We start from the raw sequence: 15,443 nt of genomic DNA, 5'->3' as shown, positions 1-15,443 counted from the left end.
ACTGAACCAATTTGCATCCGGAAACCGCCAAATGAGAGATCTTACATTTCTGTAAGTTACTGTTGAATTTGGTTGGTGTCGGTTAGCTGGTTCTGGGGAGATTGCTGGAACAAATTCCGGTGAACAATATGTATAAACAATGAAAGAATTTGATAATCAGGCAAGCCCATCATGTGGCACTTTAAATCATATTATTAACTAGTTTAACCGAAGCCAGGATCATATTGACCACACCGAAGCATATTTCAAATACCACCGGGAAAGCGGTCAGTTTTGTGATTTGATTCAGTACATTCGACACCTCTAAAAACCCTTGTAATCATTCATAAATCACAGAAGAGCTTAAGTGCATGGTTCTAAGTCGATTAATCAATTTATTTAACAGTGAGCCATTGGTAATAGATGAAAAATATGTGTCAGTAACATCCAACTAGCCTAAGACAATGTCGGGCTTACCCCACTCACTGGGTGACGGTGTTACTCCGACAGCACACATTTTTTTAAAAAGAGTATTTATACAAATTTATCGCTTCAATTTACCTCAGATCGAGTTCCTGTGATTGCTAACAATACAGGCATTCATAAATCACAGAAGAGCTTAAGTGCATGGTTCTAAGTCGATTAATCAATTTATTTAACAGTGAGCCATTGGTAATAGATGAGAAATATGTGTCAGTAACATCCAACTAGCCTAAGACAATGTCGGGCTTACCCCACTCACTGGGTGACGGTGTTACTCCGACAGCACACATTTTTTTAAAAAGAGTATTTATACAAATTTATCGCTTCAATTTACCTCAGATCGAGTTCCTGTGATTGCTAACAATACAGGCAATAAATTGTAGAGCAACGAAAAATTATTTTAGTCTTTTCAAATGATTAAAAGCTTAAGTTTCACTCACGAAAAATTACATCCGTTTACGCATCAGCTGCAGTAGCTTTGGTTTGTCTATTATTTTGACGTTTGACGTTTCACGATGGCTTCGATGTGTCTTAAAATGTCTCAAATTTTAAATACCAACACTTCACATATTCCAAAACACAGTTAATTAGCGTTTTCTAGTCAAATCCCAGGGGTGACGGTCTTACCCTCAGTGCCGGGCTTACCCCCAGTACCCCTAATCATAACGTGAAAATTATTTTGAGTGTTCTGTTCTCTACTTTTTATATTTTGCTTATCGAACCCCAAGGAGGTCTTTTTGCCTGGAAAAACAGGTCCCGCGAACATTTTTAGAAATAAGCTCCACTCTACTGTTAGCTTCGCATCTGTTCTGTACTCTAACGGTTGGTTGTGAACTCTGAGGAAAATATCCAAAAGTCACCGTTGGTTGTTTTCGCTTCTTCTCTTATCGATATCTGTTAGTATTCAGTACTCAATTTGGTCATTGTTTCTGAAGTTACTCAATTTTTTCTACCGAACATTAAATTAGGCGGGTTTTACCTACAAAAAATCACCTTGGTTCAGGTTTTCTATTTTGATTAAAATTTGTTGTTTTGTTGAATGACAAAAGAAATTTATTAGGATAGTGCATTCTGAACAATGGTTTGGAATAAAAAATTCTTCCAAACCCACCAAGTTTGAGCTGTCATTGGTCGGTACTTACTACTAACTTAACATCAATGGAGTTCATCGAAACGACCGGTGGAGCAGTGTGGCTTATCTTGTTTGTTCAGTGCACACATATCCTCACATCGCGTTATGGGCTTCATAGAACTAACACAGCGATACTGTGTCGCACTCGCAGCAAAGAACCACGAAAATATGTTTCATTTTCCAAAATAGAATAATAATGAAATTATGCGATTGTACATCGCTTTCTAACGTTGCATCGTTGCCGAACCGTGAATATTCCAGAAGCGGAACTTAATTTCGCAATCGTCGGGCTGATAACATAAATTTTTAGTTAGTTACGGATCGAGTCATGTGTGTATACATAAAACTAAACAGTTTTCTTCTGCTCATTTATCAAATGAGATTGGATCAACCAGATTTAGGGATAAATGTGGATAGTTTGTTGTCATATACTCGTATTTGCGTGTATGTAGAAAAGTGTCTTTGAATGTTTCATCGGAATGAATAATAATTCACCGGGATATGCGCCGCGTATCATTTAAAGACACCGATTGAATATAAAACATATCCCTTACTACAGAGGCGATTTCTCATGAATTATTCTTTCTGCACTTCTTCCTGTACGGACTGAATCGAACTCGGAAAGCCGAAGGCTGTCATAAGAAATCAACAATAAGCTAAATTGGGGAATGGCGACGATGATCTTAACCTCTCGTGTACAGTTGAATCAACGAAGCTGCGATAAGCCTATAATGTGATGTTCAGAGGAACGTGATGACCTTGAATTGCGTTTTGAGAGCGATAGCTGGGTTTGCGGCCAGTCTGTTGTTCACATGTGTGGGTCATTCGTCATCCAGAACGATTACCTTACCGGCTTAGTATATGTGCTCGGTGGTCTGCCTTGGAGCTCTGGAAATTTACACATTTGTGCAATTAAAAAATACTAAACACGAAATTCGACACAATTTAGCCGCTTCGCTTTGCTGCTCGTTTGGTGTATTCTTACTGTTTTTCACTACCACATCTTTGCAGTATAACCACAGCTCGAACCACTTCGGCCCGAAATACGGCGTGAAATGGGAGTTGAAACCTGTTGAGATAATGCTGCGGAAGGAAGAAAGGCACACGTATTTCGGTGTTTGCCTGCTGCCATCGATCGTAAAATGTCGCCACCGCTGCTACAGGATTTGTTTTATTTGTGTTCTTCTCGATTGTCAGTAGCGGCTGTAAAAAGCGATGTTTATTTTTTTCGATCATGCAATTAAACAAATAAATAAATATGACATGTTACAACTTCGGCGAAGTTGATATTGATACCTTGTCTTACATTTACTAACTTATATTATGGGTATTCATGTCGAGCTCGTAAACAAATACCCAGCCGTAAATATACTCACCTCCATTGACGAGTAATGGAAGATACACAGTTTACGGCTGGGTATTCGTATACGAGCTCGATGTGAAGACCCCTATTATGTTGACTCTACTCTAGATCACATTGGTTGTTCAAGGTACATTTTCGGGTAAGAGAGTTTTCAATGTAATAAAATCCACTAATAGGAACGCGAATATTAGTGCTGGTTCCAAGCGAAAATTAAGCTCCAAATTGTATTTCATCTCAAAGTCAGAATAGTACGAATGTACTATTTCATAATTGGAAAATGCAAATTTAGACATCAATATTCAATACAATACTGACATCGTAAAAGGTCACATGTAACACGTACCATGTCGAAAATTTGGATTTATTTTATTCAGTACATAAATAACGCTGAACAGTATACGGTACACAAATACGGCATTACTTTAAGAGAAGCAACAATTCAGAAATTTTGAATCGGAGAACACATATTTATTCATGATTCTACACATTTTTGATAAACTACATTTTGCTCGTAGGAAAAGGAGATTTCAATACATATTATTCAAATAGATAAATAGTATATCGATGCTGGTACAGATCACAAATTGATACAGTCTACAAATTGATAGTGAAAATAGTGATGTATTCAATGATTATAGATTCTAATTTAATCCAAACTTGAATTGATTAAACACTAATTCTGATCAGAAAAAGTTTGCTACAACAAATCACACCGGAAGTGTACTGTTTTAGACAGAAGTGGGGCCCAAGGTCTCTTTAGTATCGCGTAGCAGCACTAATAGAACGATTCCGCTAGCACCAAACTCACCGAATCCAAATGACTGTATTCGTAATTGCATCCATTTTTTGTGTTGAAGGCATTATGTTTTTTTTTTTGTTCGACTTTTGCAATCAACAAACTTTACATTTAGTCGAGAATGCAGTGCCATCAGCTCGGTGCTCAGCTGGTACCGTTTTGTTGTTTTCTAATTTTCCTGGTCACTGAGAGGATGGCTTATAACTGTCGGCGCCACCCAGGCGAAAAGAAAGCCACTTTTCGGTAACTTACCGGCCGGTGAGTATGACGCAAATTGCACCAAACCGGCATCCGCCGTGCTGTGCGTGATTAAGTTCCAAAAACAAACCAGCATTGTTTGGTATATCGGCTCTTCCCCTGTTTGTCTAACGCCAAAGCAAACAAAAAAAAAATCAGCGTAATTAGACTTCACTACATTTGGGCAGTTTTGCACTGCTTGGTTGTAATCTATCTACTCACCGTTCTTTACGTCACCTCCATTTGCTGAGTTTGGTGATGTATCAACCGCTCGGTCGACAGCGGATTGGCATAGTGTTATGGGTTCTTTCCTTCGTTCCACTCCTGGAGGGATCCCGGAGCAATGGCCTTAATAACAGCGATCATATCACCATAAATAATACAACTCAAACAGTTCGGTTCATGGTGGTTTGGTGTTTCTGATGATTGAGCACCGTATTATCCCCAAAAAGTGAATTTGGTATATGTATACCGTTTGAAGTTTCTCTTTAGTTTCGACTAGAAGCGCTTGAAAAATTTGTCCAATAGTCGATGTGGGTCCCCTCCGGCCGTAGCACTTCGCTCGAGGGCTCTACAACCCGAAACGAGCCTGTTGACGTGTTGTTAAACACGGTACTTACCAGCGGTGCTCGACTAATTGCTACGCTACCGCTCTCTACAGTCAAACTTTGAAAAAGTATGGTAGTCGTAACCTGAACTTCTCGCGGTAATAAACAAATAAAACGAATGGATATTGGTGGTTAAGTATTAGCTGCGCCCCCTTGCCTGCAACGCTGCCTGAATTTCATCCGAACCACAGCGCTTATATCGAGATCAGGTCGACCGGTAGCCCGCGGCTTAGTGAAGAGGTTTCCTTGCAATCATAAATCAAATTTGAAACCCTTCGCGGTGAGGGGCGAAACGAATTGAAGAAAGTACAACCTTTCACGCTTGATATGAGGCACACGCTTTTTATCGCTCGTCGTCGGATTCCCTCACGGTTTCCTCCACTTGAAGAACGGCACAAGGTTTTTCGCGTGGATGGATTCACCTAACGGGATTTCGAATGGATGACTCGTGTTGCCTTGTTATGTTGAGGGTTTTTAGTCGATCAACTGGGGCTAACTTTCCAGTTGGGCTGGGTGTGTTAGACGTAGGATCCAAGTTTGCGGCTACACCGCCAGCTTCGCAAGATTTTAGATTCTCGATAAGCTTGATGAGCTCAGTGGGGAATCATTAGAAAACTACGGTTTACGACTTTTGAGTGTTCAATTATCGCCCTGTTAGGCGGCAACCAGCAGCCAGATATCTGATGTATTCGCCCCGGTCAGATGTTTTCAGGGGGTTTACGTGATATGGGTGATAGTGGAAACATCAATGAAAATCTATTTATTGGTACCAATTTTTTATGACGCAAGACTATGCTACTGAACACCGCAGCATATTCACTTAAATGTCGGTTGGTACTCATATTTCTGCTCGGGAGTGATGATTTCTGATTCATCTTACTACTAAATTGATTTTTATTCTATATTTGAATTGAAGTTTATAGCAGTCATGCCAACCTTACATTTTTCTAATATTGAAGTTGCATGCTGTGCTGAAAAAGTTCAAACATGTGTGCGTCTGTGCGATATAACAAACAGACATGCCATATAATATTCTGTACAGAATAATAAAATGATATATCTACAGCGCAGTACCACGTGCTTTGATGATCCGGGAAACCGGAGGTATGGTGTTTTTTGTCAGTACTTTATTCAGGACTTTTATGTCAGGATTCACCGTGCATAGTACTGATGAATAAAAAAAACAACGTCGTTTCCATTTATTACAGTAACCTATGTGATTCTGTACAGCAAAAATGAGGGAAGCCAGGACTTCACGTTGGGAGTCTGTTAGCGTTGTTGGCTTGGCGGTAATGGTCAGAGGATGTCAGGAACGTGACCTGCAACACCGATCAAACCGGTCGGTGAGTGTCCGTGCGTTTGCCAGTTCGGCTGCACGCGAATCGTCTCTGTGGCTGACCCTTCTTACCCGTCAGCGTGCCGTTCCATGATGGGGTCTTTAAAAGATGCTAGAGCAATCAGGGAACAGGTGGATGGAAATCATCGTTCGAAAGCCAGAATGATGAGGATGATGATGAAATAAATAATGAAACTGGTGTAATTTACTGAATCTAAGCCTGATTTTGGGGTTAATCATCACTGAGCGAAATGTTGTTTATTATCGATTTTCGACACGCGATTGTGTACCCGTCGGTTGAATCCTCTTTCAGAAACTAGGTTATTCGGCACTATAATGTAATTCATCCAGCATCTAATGGATAATCGAGGAGAATTGGTAAAGATGCGTGCTTCATAATAATTAGTCTCAAGAAACAAAAAGCCGTTGGTGGTGCTTCCGGAGCTAGGATTTGTTGCTGGTATTTTAGGTAAAATATCCAGGCACACCTAAAACATCAATCATGCCAAGTCGCGAAATGTGCAATTCATTCTAGTTCATGGATTGAAATCATGTGTTTGATGCCATAGCTTGTTCTATGGTTCCTTAGAATTTTATCAAGCCAAAAAAATGTTTCAACATATTAACGCTTTTTATAGGTTGAATTTTGTTCCTCTGTGAGATCAAATAAAATTATTTTTTTAAATAATGCTATTGTATTGTGTACTCTAATGAATAGCATTGTTCAATATTTTTTTAGTATCATTAAATATATATATATATGAAAAAAAGGACATTATATATTTTCATTTATGATTTAAGGGCATCCGTTTCAGTATAAAGTTGATTTAGAACAAATATAAGCAGAACGGAAAAATCTAAAACGAAATGAGATGAAATTTAATTAATATTCTTATAACGTTTAGGCTAAACTGTAAATCCAATCAGAGCTCCCGAGCAGGAGAGCATAGCAAAATCATAACTCATGAATAATTTATGTTGTTATGAGATCTCATCGTGCCAGATATTCACGTTTCAACACGCATATCAAAGGAACGTCAAATTTTCGAACTTATTTTATATATCTTGTTGCAGACGCGTTTTTGAGTGAAAAAATTGTCCATCAAATCCAAGTATAGGGGTCAATTCTTGAGGTCATTTTACACCTCTGGTTAAATTTTTGAAAAAATCCACCGACTGAATGTCGAGAAATCTCATTTTTAGTGTGTTAGTTAATAAATTTCAAAATAATTCTTATTCGATTCATGCAATATCATCGAAATTTATCCAAAAACTTGCACAAATCATTTTATACCAAAATATACTTGTTGGTGTTGTTACAATTATGATAATTCACCACTGACTTAACTCTCCAAATTGACTTAAGTATGTTATTTGTATGGCTTAGTAGGTTAAGTTTAATTTAAATGTTACTCTCTGTGAAGTGAATGGGGAAAAATGAATCATTGTGTTTTATTACAAATCCACACACAAACGCTCACAAACACACATAAATATTCACACACGTATACATATAAACACACAAATTTTGAAAATCATGTATTATATTTTCTCTATTAGAAAGACAAGCGCTACTAAATGTTTGGCTTCTACTACTTTATCAAATTTTTGATTATTAGTTCGATTTCCAGGTTCTGGATAGTGAAAGAACAGTGTATAATAAATGGTTTTCTTTTTGTCTCGAGCATGGGTCCAAAGAAACAAGTTCTGATTTTGCCAGCAGCTAAGAAAAGCTACATTTTCCGTTCTTTTCAAAATACCACATCACTAACCCTAGAAAGATAGTCTGCGTCAATTTGAGTCCTCGCTTTCGTGACATTACCCTCTTCGTTTTCAAATAGTGCGAACATGTTCACGTTTTTCAAAAAACTGAATTCTGGTATTTGTTATGTATCGATGTGTTACCACCATAATGATCACTCAATATTAAATTTTAAACAAAAACTTGCATTTCAAATGATTTGAAATTTATGCATCAATTTCACGTCAAAATTAGATTATCTTTCCAGGGCTGAGTAAGTACCCTGTACCAGAGTTCTGCAGAGACACTGGAAGAGGTCTGTGCCATCACAATGAACAAGCTTCCGAGCCTGCTCATTTCAACGTGATTTGGCAACTGAACAAAACTCCAGATTCACAACGATCGCTCATTAAGTACCTTGATTGAGTATAACAGTAATCACAGTAGCCTATACTGCCTTTCTTGCATGGTTGACGTAGAAGCCAATATGTCCAAAATGCACTTTTTTGTTGATTCGATTTTCTTGTTCTAAAATTAATACAATAATACACCCTAAAAGAAACTTTTTTGTTCTGAAACATTCGAGAAATATACGTGACTAACTTAACTACCAATTGGTTCTACTCCGTGCGAAATACAATTGTTTAAAAAATCGTATTATTAGATACACCAGCCAGGAGAAAGAGACTAAATTCTCTTATTGTATTTAATTTTTTTAAATCACTCTTTCTAATTAATAAAATATAATACATATTTTTCAAAATTTGTGTGTAATATATATGTATACGTGTGTGAATATTTGTGTGTGTATGTGAGTGCGTGTTTGTGTGGGTTTGTATGAAACACAACAAGTTTGAATTATTTTTTCCCATTCACTTCACAGAGAGTTACATTTAAATTAAACTAGAGCTATTAAGCCATACAAATAACATACTTAAGTCACTTTGGAGAGTTAATTCAGTGGTGAATTATCATAATTGTAACAACACCAACAAGTATATTTTGGTATAAAACGATTTGTGCAAGTTTCTGGATAAATTTCGATGATATTGCATGAATCAAATGAGAATTATTTTGAAGTTTATAACCTAACACACTAAAATTGAGATTTCTCGAGATCCAGTGGGTGGATTTTTCTAAAAATTTAACCAGAGGTGTAAAATGACCTCAAGAATTGACCCCTATACTTGGATTTGATGGACAATTTTTTTTATAATAATGGTCCAGCGGGCAACGTGAATTGGTTATTGATTATTCATAACATGTTCAGTTATGTGTTTGATGTTCAATATTTCCAATAATTTAAAACTACTGGAACCGGATATTTTCGTGAATTTCAATACAAGCTATTCACAATATTACGATTTGTTATTTATATCGTATTGAAAGAACAATATTTTGGTAACATATTTTGCTAGTTTACCAACTATATTAATCATATTAAGATAAAAATGAGGTTTCGTGATTTTTTTTATCAAAACGTTACTCGACACGGCACTATACATATAATGTTTAACGGAGCCAACTGGATCTTATTTCTAGCGTATCTTATAAACTATAGGCAAATGTTTTGTTCTCGCTGCCGACTACGAGCTCCAACTAAGTCTAGAACTAATACTAACATAGGTTTTTTTTTATCGATGGTTCAGTTTGTTGGCTTTTCTATATGGGTACCCTTCTGCTTTTTAAATAGCCATAGACCAGCATCAAGTATGAGTGTTCCGTTGGGCCAAGATATCGCGGACCTGGACGTAGGGTTGTATTCTTCGGGCCCTTAGAGTATTCGAAAGTAAGGATCTGGCTTCATGTCTGTCTGTCTATCTGTCTGTCTGTCTAATCCACTATTACTGAACCGATCGACGTGAAAATTTGTATGTAGGGGTTTTTAGGGCCGAGAAAGGCTTCTATGATGGTTTGAGACACTTCCCTCCTCTAGAAGGGAGGGGTCACACACAAATAAAACATGAATTAAGAACTAATCAAGCAAATGAAGTCAAATTTGGCATGTGGAGGTTCTGGGGAGCAAGAACTATTTCTGTAATAGATCGACACCCCCCCCCCCCCCTTTCTTACGCAAGAAGGTAGGGTTCCCATACAACTGAAACACAAATACCCGCATAACTCCAACACTAATCAAGCAAATGGAACATAATTTGGCGTGTAGATGTTAACGGTTCACTTCTGGAAAGCAGGGTTCCTCCTTGTACAACTCAAGAAGTAATCAAGTAACTGAAAGCAAACTTGGCATGTAAAAGTTTTGAAAGCAAGAAATATTTTTATGGTGGTACGGCATCCTTCCCTCTTCTGGAAGGAAGGGCTTCTCTACAATTCTAACAATAATTTCTGCATTACTCGGGAACTAATAAAGCATGAAACCAAATTTGACATGCGGAAGTTTTTGAGGGCAAACAATGTTTATATGATGGTTTGACACCCCTTCATAGTTATTTTTGAATCCAAGATGGAAGCTTCTGGTTTTTGAAGAACATTTGAAGTTGGCTAAATACCACCCAATATCGGTATTACAGTCATACCTCGTTATAAGGCAGCCTCGATATAAGGTAACCTCGATATAACGTAACTTTTACCTCGATATAACGTAACTTTTTTAAAATGTATTGAAATTGAAAATAAATAATACAGCAATTGTTTTTGGGCTATAGATTGCTTAAAAAAATATTTGTAGTGAGTTTTGAAACCAATGAAACCAATGCGAATATTGTCCAAAATGAACATAAGGAACGTTTAAAAATACTAATGGGTGATGGGAAATAGGTTTTCAAGCATCTTTCAGTAACAATTCACAGTCTTGCATCAATTAAAAAAGAATTATTTTTTTTGCTTGTTGAAATTTTCTCTAAATGGACATAAGAAAGGTTTAAAAATACTGATAGGTGATGGGAAATAGGTTTTCGTGCATCTGTGAGTAACCACCAACAGTCTTGCATCAATAAAAAATTTTTTTTGCTTGTTGAAAATTGTCCTAAATGGGTATAAGACTGGTTTAAAAATACTGATAGGTTATGGAAAATAGGATTTCGCGCATCTTTGAGTAACCATTAACATTCTTGCATAAATAAAAAAAATTTTTATTGCTTCGATATAACGTAACTCGATATAACGTAACGAAAAAATAAAAATAAAGTTACTTATATCGAGGTATGACTGTACTGGAATCAGAATGATGTCCAGAAGCCAGAAATGTACTCCACATGCCATTTTGAAATCCAAGATAGCGACTTCCGTGTCTAAAAAACAGCGAAAGTGTTCAAATACCACCCAATATGAGTATTTCCGGAATCGTAATGATGTCCAGAAGCCAAAAATCGGTCTCAGACATCGGTTTAAATTCTAAGATGGCAACTTCCGGTTTTTTTTTTGAAACCAGAATAATACTCAGAAGTAAAAAATCGACCACAGACACCACTTTTAATTCTAAGATGGCGACACCTGGTGTCAAATACCATCTAATATCAACCGTAGCCAGATTGACGTCCAGAGGCCAAAAATTGACTTCGCATGCCATTTTGAAATCCAATATGACGACTTCCGGTTTCTGGAAAACAGCCGAAAGTGACAGAATACCAACCAACATGGGTATTTCCGTAATCGTGATAATGCACAGAAGCCAACAATTGCCCTCAAACACCATAGTAAATTCTAAGATGGCGACTTCCGGTTTCTGGAAAACAACTAAAATTGGCCGAATACTACCCAATATGCGGTTTTCAGCATAGGGATGATGCACAGAGACTAAAAATTGACTCAACATACCATTTCGAACTCCAAAATGACGACTTTCGGTCTCAGCAAAACAGCCGAAAATGATCGAATACCAATATGGGTGTTTTAATATATATCAATACCAATATGGGTATTTCCGTAATGAAGATGATGTATAGAAGCCAAGAATCGATTCTGGACACCATTTTAAATTCTAAAATGGCGACTTCCGGTTTTCGGATAACAGCCCAAAATTATTGAATACCAGCCAATATGGATATTTTCATAATGAGAAAATACCCGAATACCACCCAATATGGGTATTTCTGGAAACAACGTGATGTAGAGAAGTCAAAAGGCGAGGATGCAATTGCAAACTATTTGTCTTTTGAGTTTGAACGTATCCAATAACTGATTCGTCATACATTAGCCGACTATAAACAAATTGCAAGATCAATCTTTGGATGTATATGACATCAATTGAAAAAGTTTAAAGTTAATAAAATAAGGAAAAATGGGCGGGACGAAGTTTGCCGGGTCAGCTAGTATTCATATGAAAAACAAGTTTTGTAAGTAGTATGTTTGTATATATCTTTCAGCATAACTCTTGAATGCCTAAACCGGTTCCCTCCAAACTTGGTATACGAGTTCTTTTCACAAAAGAGGTGGTCATTGAATGGAAGAGGTGAAAAGTGGTGGTTTTCCGTGCATTATGGGAACTTTTTGAATTAATTGACTTCCGGGCCCTTGGTCATGTCTGGAGGCCAGAAGTTGTGAACATGTTGTCTGTTGCCATTTTCAAATCTAAGATGGTGACTTCCAGTTTCTGGAAGGTAGTTTAAAACTATGAGAAGCATCCATAAATCCTCCAAATAGTGGTTTTTCCGGGACCAGGATGACGCTTAGATACCAAAAATCGGTGTCCGACGACATTTTGAAGTCCAAGATGGCGACTTCCGGTTTCTGGGAATCTACGAAAATGGATTATTGACTGTTGTACATATTTTTGGAATCAAGATGACGTTCAAAGACTAAATAGCGATGGACCTAAATGACAGTGGCTGGAGGATCTAGAATAAATAAAAAAAAATCGATCTTCGACGCTATTTCTACTCATGTATCTATATTCTAGAACCGGGACTACACTTAGAAACTTGGAATAGATGCGATGTCTAATGCCATTTTTAAATCCAAGATGGCGTCTACCGGTATTTCAAACGCTGTTAAAAGTTGATGAAAATGTAAAATACTCTCCATAGTTATATTTTTGAAACCGATAAAATGCCTTGAAGCGAAAACTGATGTCCGATGCATTTTTTCAGTCCGAGACGACGACTTGATCAAGAACAAGCTAAGGCGGCATCCATAAATTAAGTAATGCTCATAGGGGAGAGGAGGAGTACACTCGAGTGTTACAAATTGTTACTAAGGGTAGGGAAGCAAGATCACCGTTAGGTAATAAAAAATATCTTGAAATACAATAATTTCACTCCACAAAACAAACATTTTTATTAAGCAAATTTTTGTACTGCGTTACGATATTTCTACGAAGGGATGGGTAGTAGAGATGCACCGAATATTCGGTCGCCGAATATTCGGGCCGAATATCAGCAAAAATTGGATTTTGCCGAATATTCGGCTCGCCGAACAGTAAGTTTATTATTCGGCCGAATATGCCGAATAAGCCGAATAGTGGCCAATGATTATCAGAAAATAATATAAAAGTATAGTGCAAAGTTCTATGAACGGGGGGACAACGAAAACTGAAGATGTAACTTGGGCTTAGAAAGGAATATATCTCATTAAACGGAACACGAACCGCAATCTCCACACATCTCTTTCATGTGTTGTCTGGATGAGGTATATTTTATCTGAGCCAAAGTCACATGCTCAGTTCTCGTTCATTTCTCGCATTTTTTTTTTTTTAAAAACACTCAAAATGTAGTTGTAACACAAACTTTTAAATTGTGTTAACCATAATCCTCAAAAACATTATTTTTAAACGACAACTCAAATAAGAACAAAACTAGGTGCGCCACGGATTAGCGTGCCTTATTCCATAGGCGCATAATTAATTTCTTGTGCAATAGTTCGGACAATTTTCAATCGTTTTCGTACATGAACAATTGGAAAGCGAAAGAAACAATTTAAACTTCAAACAATGACCATTTGGTTATTTTGTTATCATACGATCAACGTTGTGTTCAGCCGAATATACGGCCGAATATTCGTCTCACCGAATAATGGAAAAAAGGTTATTCGGTATTCGGCTGAAGGCCGAATAGTGCTATTCGGTGCATCTCTAATGAGTAGTGACGTTTTGTTTCATATGGAGGGGTGAGGTCAAAAAGTTGTTTTTTTTGCGTTACGTAATTTATGGATGCCATCTAAGAACTTCTGAAATCTATGTATATATAAGGTGAGGTGAAACAGTCGAAAAGTCGAATGAAAAGACATAGCAGCAAATCATGGTAAAATTACCATTATCGAAGTTCATTTAATTTTCAATATGATTCCATTTCCACTAAACTCAGCGCTTACATTCCCAGCAGCTTCAAAGTTTCCTAATGATAATGTGCCTCATGCGGCCTGCCACACAAAGACCTTTTAACGAAATGTTGCGCAGCTGGCAACAGAAAAATCGACATGACCGCCAATCGGTCTGTTGCCTTCTGTATAAGCGATAGAGGTACAGTTAGTTTCTGCGATTGATAAATCTCTACAAAAACAAACTGAAACGCCACCAGCGTTCGCTTTGTTGGTTTTTGTTTTTTATTGGTCGCTTTTTTGCAGAACAGTAGTTCGATTCAGTCGGTGAACCATGCTTTGAGGTGTGAATACATGCTCCTTAATATATCTGATGGAAACACGCGTGCAGTTTCTCAGGATTGTTGAATAAGTTGAATGTATGGTGGGAAAAATGTTATTGATGACTGTTCCTTCCACTGGTGTCCGTTTTTAGTTGATTAAAATGATAGAAGTATGTAGTGTTCACGTTCGACTCATACATCTGTTGAAAAAGATTTGTATGCTTTTGTTAGTTGTTCAAGCCATATCCTGTTTGCACGTTTTCAGATCTTAGAACTTTAATGATCTTTATTTTTTTTTTAATGCGCCATCCAACGCAGCCAGTGAGAAACCTCATCCCACGAGCAGTACTCGATCCGTTAGCTTCCGCAAAGACCCCTCCAGTGGGTACTCTGAGCATTATCAATTTTCCAGCATCATTTTATTTCAAACATCCGGGACACTTTTCCATTTCACACTGTATCAGTTTTCATTGCGCCTTGTTCGCCAGCACCGTTCGATGCGATCCAATGGTTCCCGTAGAAGCTGTACAGGAACTCCACCAGAAGCAGCAGATTGCCCATAATTTTCCACCATTAGCCCCGGGAATTGTGCGGTGCTGTGGCTTTCGTTTCGGATTAGAATAGCGGTCAGGGGACTGACTGGTAGTATTCCTCTGCCATTCGCAGAGCTGTGAAGGCGCTTCAATATAGCTGAATCAAGTCGAAATGGCCGCCCAGGTTCAGCCTGTGTCAACATAAGCTCGAGTACCCTGCCCCTGCTTTGCTAGAGGAGTGGAAACATATTAATTAAAGTACTTTCAATAATTTATTTACCAGGACCGATCCTTACTATCAGGCGGTGGAAATCTTAATTACACATTTCTCCTGCGAATGGTGGGGGGTTGAGAAATCTGCATCATTATACGGAGAATCGGTATGGAGGGGGGTTAATAGGGACGTCTGTTTGCCTAAGCGGCGCGCGTAGACACATCAATAATTCCACCCTGTACGAACCAATCGAACTAGAAACAGAAGAAATGTAAATGGAATTGGAATCAGCTTCGATTCATGCAGTCTAACGGGACATGCCAGTTTCTATACCGTCATGTAGGAAGAAGTGAATTTTGTACCGGCCGAACCGGCTGTCGTTCTCAGTTAAACCGAAAGCATGGTGCATAGATTGACCTGCACATAAATGTGCATTTTTTTGTGATGTTTTGAAAACTTATAAAAATGATTCGCATTATATGGGACTA

General features: G+C 37.7%; 1 protein-coding gene across 5 annotated transcripts in view; it reads left to right on the top strand.

The window, feature by feature from the left end:
- The window catches only part of LOC129731880 (calphotin-like), a 167,481-nt gene that overhangs the window by 84,895 nt on the left and 67,143 nt on the right, over positions 1-15,443 (top strand). The gene's annotated exons all lie outside the window — the stretch shown is intronic.

This window comes from Wyeomyia smithii, chromosome 3 (assembly GCF_029784165.1).
Source record: "Wyeomyia smithii strain HCP4-BCI-WySm-NY-G18 chromosome 3, ASM2978416v1, whole genome shotgun sequence".
Lineage (NCBI taxonomy): Eukaryota > Metazoa > Arthropoda > Insecta > Diptera > Culicidae > Wyeomyia > Wyeomyia smithii.
The sequence above is the reverse complement of the archived record's forward strand: the minus strand, read 5'-3'. Positions and strand labels throughout refer to the sequence as shown.